Below are 8,899 nucleotides of genomic sequence, written 5' to 3'. Positions count from 1 at the left end.
TAGTTGAAAAACGTCGTAGTTCATCTGATTCACCAGTCACACCTAAACATTTAAAAAAAGGAAGTCCGACAGTACCCAAAGAAGTCCGCTTAGAACAGTCAGCTCATTAACCACAAAGATCAACGATCAATGGCAGTTAAAAACAAAATGAAGTAAGAACCTACTGGATATGTACAATTTGTGAAGTTCCTCTATGCTTAGGGAAGACCAGGAATTGTTTTTTATTTTGATTCAATACGACGTCTTGCTGTCATCTGACTTTTGACTTTTAAGAATTGAATGAACATTGATCCAGCGATAACACACTATTTTGGCGTTACAATGTTGCTAACAATATAATTGTACCTACCATAGAATGTCATATTCTGTGATACTGCCATAATAAATATACAGAATTCTGTGGTTAGTGGTTACCATAGAATATAATAATCTAATTATCAATGGTGGTTGAACGATATTTTAGAATATAGATAGGGTAATAATTTAATAGATAATGTCTAAAATTAGTAAAATTACTATTTTGTACCTGTTTATACATCATATTTTTCAATGATTTTCTGGTGGTGCAAAAACATACCTTTGCACCAACCAGTTTACGCCACTGACCAGTAGACACTCGCGAGTAGGTACATTTAATTTGTACTTACCTATATTCAAGTTAGTAATAATAAAAAAAGTGAGTATGTGGGTGAAGCTTGTAGGTACTGTAGTTAGGCGGAGATTTGATCACATTTGAGGGGGAGCTTAAATGTTGCTTTGCAAAGTAAGCCGTGGGGGCTTTGCCCCCACACCTCCACTCTTCAGTAAGCATCAACTACTAAATTACTAAATAACAAAACTACTAAATATGAATTACTAACTATAAAATGATATGCACTTCAAAAATTATTAATTTATAATAAAATAAATATTTTATTATTTTAATACAATAAATCTATTTTTATCGGCAAATATATCAATAACTTTCTCAATACTGATATTGATATCTCTTTCAATGTACAATATTGAAGAGTTATTCAATTTTTCTTGCAGCATACTCGTGCGCAGCCATGTCTTGACTTTGCGCATTACAGAAAAGCTTCGCTCACATGTAGTCGAGCTGATTGGTATAGTTATGGCTACCTGTAGTACCTTGTATAAGCTGGGAAACACACTTTTAGAAATATTTTGTTTTATTGTATTATAATTTATTTCATTTCCTGATTGCAAGATGCTGTTTTTTGCTACAGTCATCTCTGACTGAATATTGAATTTCGATAAATCCAATAATCCCCGAGAACAGTTAAAATGTATAATGTACTAATGACTTTTATCATAAAACTAAAAACTGAAGATTTACTTGATAGTGATCAATAAAAAATTGACTTTCTTCAAATTTTAGTTGAAAAAAATTATCAACAGATAATATGCCCATTTGTAAACTATCATTCGAAAATCTTTCTTTTAACTTTGTAACTATTGTGTCAAGAATCACATAGTACGCATTTATTCTGTAGAAATCTTCACTTGTCTGTACGTTACTTTGTGTAGGTTCTGTGTACTGTGCACTAGTGCTAGCAGTGACAATGAAATTTTTAAGATCATTAGGTTCTTTCCTTTTTCTTTTATTTCCTACATTTTAAATTAAAATATAATCAATACAATAATCATTTTTATTAATAACATAGTTAAGTAATCAATTAATTAAGGTATACCTTGGAATGGATTTTCAATAGATATATTATTGACTGTTGCAAATTTATTTATATCCAACCAAATTTCAGCAAAACATTCAATGGTTTTATAATCCTCTAAGGATTTGATTGTAGATTTAATAATTGCTGAATTTCCAAGAGTTGAAGATTTTTCTTGCAATTTGCATGTTAAAATATTAATTATTGTTAAAAATGTATGTAAAAGAAACAAATATACAACAAATTGTCCTTTCCTCATATTGGTTAAAATTCCTGAAAAATAATAATGAAGAGGTACACATTAACTTCAAATATTAACAAAAAGTATATATAATCTATATATTAAAACATTAAATACAATAATCAAAATATTTACCTATTGCTTCATTTACATCTTTATCAGATTCATTTTCAATCTAATTTATTAATGTATCTACTATTGCTTTATAACTGGACATTACAGCTTCACAATTTCTATAACGGCAATTCCACCTGGTGTTGCTTAACCTTGTAATTGACTTTTTTTTAACACCCAACTTATTTTGAATATCGATCAATTTTTTATTATTAGTCGAATATGAAAAGTGAATATGAAGGGCCTCTAATGTGTTAAAAACGTTTCTGGTTTCCTGTAATTTAATATTTGAAATATTATTAAATTGCTTTTTATTTTAAAACAAAACACATTTATTTAAAAATAAAAATATAAATAGGCAATTTAAAATAATTCTTACCTTTACTATTTTACAAATGTCTATAACTACTAAATTAACTTTGTGTGCCATGCAGTGTGTAAAAATTGCATACGGATGTTTTTTTTTAACCTTTGCTGAACACCATTAAATCGCCCAGACATAACACTGGCCCTATCGTACGACTGGGCTACAGTTGCCAATTGAGGGTTTAAATTACATTGCTTGAGGTAATCTAACATAGTTTTACTTAAAGTCTCTGCATCTTGTTTATATGAACAATCAATGAAACCAATAAATCTTTCTTTGATTTCTAATCCTTTGAAGTATCTCAAACATAAAACCATTTGCTCATCTTTAAAACACCTGAAAAATTCAAATTAAATTTTAATTGATCAAATTTTCAATTAACATTTTTAATTTATTACCTAGCTTCATCGCACATTATTCCAAATATGCCCATATCTTCAACTTATTGTATTATAGTATCTTTTGATAAACCTGCACAAATATTAATAAGCTCATCTTGAACTCCATGGCTAGTATAATTTGTTTTCTCTTTATATTTCTGGGCATATTCCGGATGTAATTTAGATATCATATTACAGGCTTCTTTAAAATTTCCTAAATACAATAATTAATTTAATTTAATTATTAATAAAAAAAATTACTATCCACTTCATACCTTGGTTCATGGAGCTGGGAGCTTCATTGTGGCCTCTAAATGCTAGGCCTTGTCTGCACAAAAACAGTGTCACTTCACACAAAGTTCTTATATATCTACGATTACTTTCAATAAGTAGCTTATGTTGAGAAGAAACCTGTGCCATTACACTACCAGTTTTTTCAATGTCTTTATGTGACTGCCATTTTTCCATATTAGTCAGATACTCAGATGATATTTTGTTGTTCCATGAGCATGAAGTCTACTTTGATGACCTTTTTTAGATCCTCTTGAACAACTTAACTGTATTAAATTTAAACGTAATAAATAAAAAAAAATGTATTAAATAAAATTGTTTAATTATTAAAATGCTTACTTTATTCCATTTTTTAAAACCAATTTTGGTAAATGTATCTTCGGTATTGTTCCCAGAACCATAAATACGACAAGCAAAACAGTACAAAGCGTTATTGATGATACTATTCAAGCCATTCAAAGCAGTCGTAATATGATGCATTAAAACTACGGTTTTGTTGACCAAATTTTGTCATTGGATAAGACTGGAACATTAAAAGTACCTAGTAGTCACTATAATAGTCACTCTATACATTTTTGCATGCATATAAATTTAATAAAAAATAAGCTACCTAAGCAATATTGCCAATATTTATCTCAAATACATAATATCTACCTTCATAATTGGACGTGATGGACCAGAGTTAATATTACCCAAATCATTTATATCACTAATCTGAAGCCGCTGAGAATCAAAATCAATATTCGATGACGAGTCGGAGTGTACTGTAGTTGTTGGCAACACGTTTTCAGATTTTACAGTTTCTGTTTCTTTAGGTTTTTTTTAATATTAAATAACTCAAAATAATTTGACATTTCAATCAATAATAATAACGATTTACAACATCAGTGAACAACGCAAGACGCAACACAAAAGACGAAACGGTCGAAACAGCAATCGGCAATCGGCACATTAATAATGTTTATCAGTCTGATTATCGGAAATTTCTATTTTTGTCATTGCGATAATGCGATAACAATCCGTCGCGACGGTCAGCCGGTGCGCACCGATGACGATTAGGTATAGTATAGTATAATAATTATTATTATATTGACATTTATTTTTATCAGTGATGATGATAATATTTTCGACTGGTCTACACCATGCTCAAAAAAGTCAGACAAGAAAAAAAATTAAACAAAATTCTCCAACGGGTATCTCTCCAAATCCTAAACAATCAAACTATACGTATACTTCTAAAAACAGATTCTCTCCACTTGCTCAAAGCAATGACGTCGTTCAGATGGAAACTGATACTTCATCAAATATATCGCAGACAAAACTCCCATTGCCACCACCTATATTTATCAAAACCGATATAGTACAGTTTAATCTTTTCTGCGAATCCATTAAACAGTTGACTCAACCTGATGGTTTTCTATGCAAATCTTCCGTAAATGGTTTAAAATTAAATACATATACAACAGACTCATATCGCAAAACTGTAAAATTCTTGAAAGAAAAAAAGTCAACTTTCACACATATCAACTCAAAGACGAAAAATCATATAGAGTGGTAATAAGGCACCTCCATCATTCTACACCTGTCGACGCTATAAAAGAGGAATTAAATTCCAAAGGTTTCTCTGTCAGGTATATCATAAACGTCCTGCATTATCAAACTAAAAATCCCCTCCCACTCTTCTTCGTGGACTTGGAGCCTTCACCTTCAAACAAAGATATTTTTGCAATAGACACACTCTATTACACAAAAATAAAAATTGAAGAGTCACGTCCCAGACGCAACCTAATTCAATGCACGCGCTGCCAGTCCTATGGCCATACCCAATCATACTGCAATCACCAACCTAGATGTGTGAAATGTGGCGATAACCACCTATCAAGTGAATGCAAGAAAGACAAGGACTCTCCTGCAAGCTGCGCCTTATGTACTCAGCCACACCCAGCCAACTATAGAGGGTGTCAAGTACACAAGGACCTCCAAAAATTAAACCAAAACTCCGCACCAAAATCCACCTTGCGGGATCAAAACTCCAAACCAAACTTCGTCTCAACACTAAGCTCTTTAAAAGACTCATCACACCAGGTCGTGTCAAGCCAGATCAACAGCAACGAAAAACCATTATACGCCCTTATACAACTTCCAAAAGAAACACTGCCTCAAACTCGGACAACCATGATTCAACAGTTCCACAAGCCCCATCCCTAGCATCCTTCCTCGAAGAATTCAAATCACTAATAACCCCTCTCATTTCTCTTCTTACATCACTAATTACCAAATTGTTCAGTCATAATGACAAATAATGCAACAAATATTATTCTCTGGAATGCAAATGGCTTATCCCAACATAAACATGAACTACATAATTTTTAATTCAAAATAATATCCACGTAGCTTGTATCACTGAAACCCACCTAACTAAAACAATAAAATTAAAACTACCTGGTTACTCAATTCACCGTGCAGACCACCCGGACGGCACGGCTCATGCAGGCTCTGCCATAATCATTGCCACTAACTTAGTTCACAACCTACACTCAATCAATCCACAAACCAACCTTCAGTCAGTTTCTATCCAAATTTTCCTAAACCATGTTCCACTAACCCTTGCTTCAGTCTACTGTTCTCCCAGCCAAAAAATTACCACTCAAGATTTTGCTCAACTTTTTACCTCACTAGGGAATAATTTCATTGCAGGTGGTGACTTTAATTCCAAATAGCCAGTATGGGGCTGCCGCTCCACCTCTCCAAGAGGTAAAATTCTACACAAAACAACTACCGATCATAAATGGTCACTCCTCGCACCTACTGGACCGACATATTGGCCCATTCACACCAATAGGCATCCAGATATTTTAGACTACTTCATATATTCCACCCCAAGTAACTTACCCCTTGCTATATATAACATCACTGATCTTAACCCCAGTAAAGCTAGTCATCGATGGTGAAACAAACCAAATTCCAACAAGATCTTCTCTGACCTCAGGCCCAATAAACTGGACCCACTACAAGAAGTACTTAAGCAACAATACAAAATTAGGCCTCGAGCAAGCTTCTGTCACATTAGTAGAAATGATCCAATCCGTGGCCAAACTGTCCTCGCGCCCAAGTAACAACTATTCCACCACCTCGAACATAATTCTGGACAAATACCCACTTCCGGGCCACATCAATGTACTCTTAAGACAAAAAAGAAAAGCTCGTGCCAAATGGCAAATCACAGGTTACTCTAACGACAAGCGGATCTTTAATAATCTAACTAACAAACTTAAAAGACAACTTCAAAATCACAAAAATCAATCCTATGACAGCTACATCTCTAACCTAAATCCAACAAACGGCTCGCTTTGGTAAGCGACCAAAAAAATCCTTAGACACATCGAACCCACTCCTCCAATTCGTCGCCCCGATAACTCTAAAATCGCTGACGATGTGGAAAAGTCCAACGTTTTTGCTGAACATCTTGCTACAGTTTTTAAACCAAACATTATACAAATTAATCCGCAGCACTCTGCCAGAGTGTTCGAGTTCTTAGATAGTCCACTACCAGTCTCTATGCCTGCCAAACCCACTACAACAAATGAAGTTTTCTTCTACATAAAACATTTAAAGGCTGGCAAAGCTCCTGGTCATGATTTGATAACTGCTCCATTTTTAAAACAATTACCACCCAAGACAATAATACTTCTATCTTATATATTCAATTCTATATTCCGCCTTTCTCACATGCCATCTATCTGGAAACATGCTCAAATAATACTCATCCACAAACCAGGCAAACCTCCCGAAAACCCTTCCTCTTACCGTCCTATAAGCCTTCTGTCTATCGTAGGAAAATTATTTGAAAAAATACTACTAAAAAGAATTACAAAAATTGCCGCAGATAATAAAATTATACCTGATTTCCAATTCGGCTTCAAATCTAAACACTCCACAATCCACCAACTGCATCGAGTCGTCGATCAAATCTCATCAGCATTCGAGAGCAAAAAAATCTGCATTGATATTTTCCTAGATATCGCACAGGCTTTTGACCGAGTTTGGCACCCTGGCCTACTCTTTAAATTAAAATCCTTCTAGCCTGCTCCGTACTACCTACTAATTAAATCTTATCTAAACCAACGAAAATTTGTCAAAAAAATTAACGGTGCCTTATCCAACTCTCAAATAGCAACTGCTGGTGTTCCTCAATGCAGTGACATAGCTCCCTTCCTATTCAATGTCTTCTCCAGCGACCTACCTCTAAACGAAAACACACTACTTGGTACGTTCGCGGATGACACTGCTATCCTTGCTACTGACAATGATCCCATCCAAGCTGCCCAAAAAATCCAATACCACCTAACTGTGCTAAACACCTGGTTTCACGACTGGAAAATCCAAGTAAACCCATTAAAATCCTCTCAAATTACTTTTACACTTCGATCCCTAGAATGTCCCGAAACTTTATCGGCAATGCACAAATTCCATCTTCCACACAAACTAATTATTTGGGTTTAATTCTTGACAAACGCCTTACATGGGGTCCACACTTAAAAAACAAGCGTAAAGCTCTCAATTTAAGACTCCACCTTCTCAGGCCCCTACTCCGCTCAAAGCTCTCATTAAAAACCAAAAGAACAATATACATGGGTCTTCTAAGACCCATGTGGTACTATGGCATACAACTTTGGCGGTCAGCCAAACCCTCAAATACTAGAACAATTCAGGCATTTCAGTCCATTTGTCTACGTCTAATATCTAGTGCCCCTTGGTATATTACCAATGAATCACTCCATAAAGACATCTGCATTCCAACCTTAAACAACCTTGCCAAAATCACCTACAAAAAAACACACAAAACATTCAGTACTCACTCTAATCCTATAATCACCCGACTATCATCCAATAAAATTCCAGGTAATCCACCCAGACGCCTGAAAAGGAACTGGTGTAGGGACCTACTCTCTCCTTAAATCGCTTCCCACAGGGTGTCGCCAATGGGCAACTTCCCCCTTCTGTAAATCAATTTCCATCACATTTACTTATTGTATAACTTGTAAATACAGATTGTGAATATTATGTTTTGTTCAATAAAAAAAAAAAAATAAATAATAATAATAATATACGTTATTTTATTTGAAATATTTTAATTGCTTAGATACTTATTTAAAAATACATTTGTTTATTTTAATTCTTACTTTTAAAGTATAAAAAAAAAAATTATTCAAGTAACTTGTTATCGGTTCTTTTTTTGCAGGTTCGTAAAAACTAAATTTATTTGATTTTCTTTTGTAGCTATGTTTTTCAGTTACACGTTTTTAACACCAGCAGTAATCGGCCATTATACTAACATCCCATCGACCTTGATATCTCTTTGATGTCTTGATGAAAACGTTCACCCTGTTCTTCACTTAATGAACCCAAATTTTCCAGAAAATAGTCAGTGAATTTAAAAAGAGCAATTTTATGCTCATATTACAGCCCAATAGTTGTCAATTTTTTCATCAAATCGGCTACGATCGATTTATAATCTAGATCTTTTGTATTACCTAAAAACTTCGACACCACGTTTTTAAAACTAGTCCATGCATTTTTTTATACACGGTTGTCATACTATTTTGAAAATCTGTATCTTTTATTAGTATTCTGATTTGTGACCCATCAAATTTGAGCTTTGCTTCAGATAATACAGGCAATTTGTGGCACAGATATGGGAAACAATGTCCATTTTTATCAAGGACCTTTACAAATTACTTCATTATTCCTAACTTTATGTGCAAAGGAGGTAATAAAACTTTTTGTGGTTCAATTAAATTATGACGTATTATATTTTTAGTTATCAGTTCTA

General features: G+C 33.7%; 2 pseudogenes; both read right to left on the bottom strand.

The window, feature by feature from the left end:
* Positions 1–1,312: 1,312 nt before the first annotated feature.
* Positions 1,313–2,131, bottom strand: LOC132937499 (uncharacterized; annotated as a pseudogene).
* Positions 2,132–2,138: 7 nt separating this feature from the next.
* On the bottom strand, positions 2,139–3,243 carry LOC132948473 (zinc finger MYM-type protein 1-like; annotated as a pseudogene).
* Positions 3,244–8,899: the final 5,656 nt, after the last annotated feature.

This window comes from Metopolophium dirhodum, chromosome 1 (genome assembly GCF_019925205.1).
Source record: "Metopolophium dirhodum isolate CAU chromosome 1, ASM1992520v1, whole genome shotgun sequence".
In the NCBI taxonomy this organism is placed as follows: Eukaryota; Metazoa; Arthropoda; class Insecta; order Hemiptera; family Aphididae; genus Metopolophium; species Metopolophium dirhodum.
Note: the sequence above shows the minus strand (reverse complement) of the source record. Positions and strands in the feature narration are given on the sequence as shown.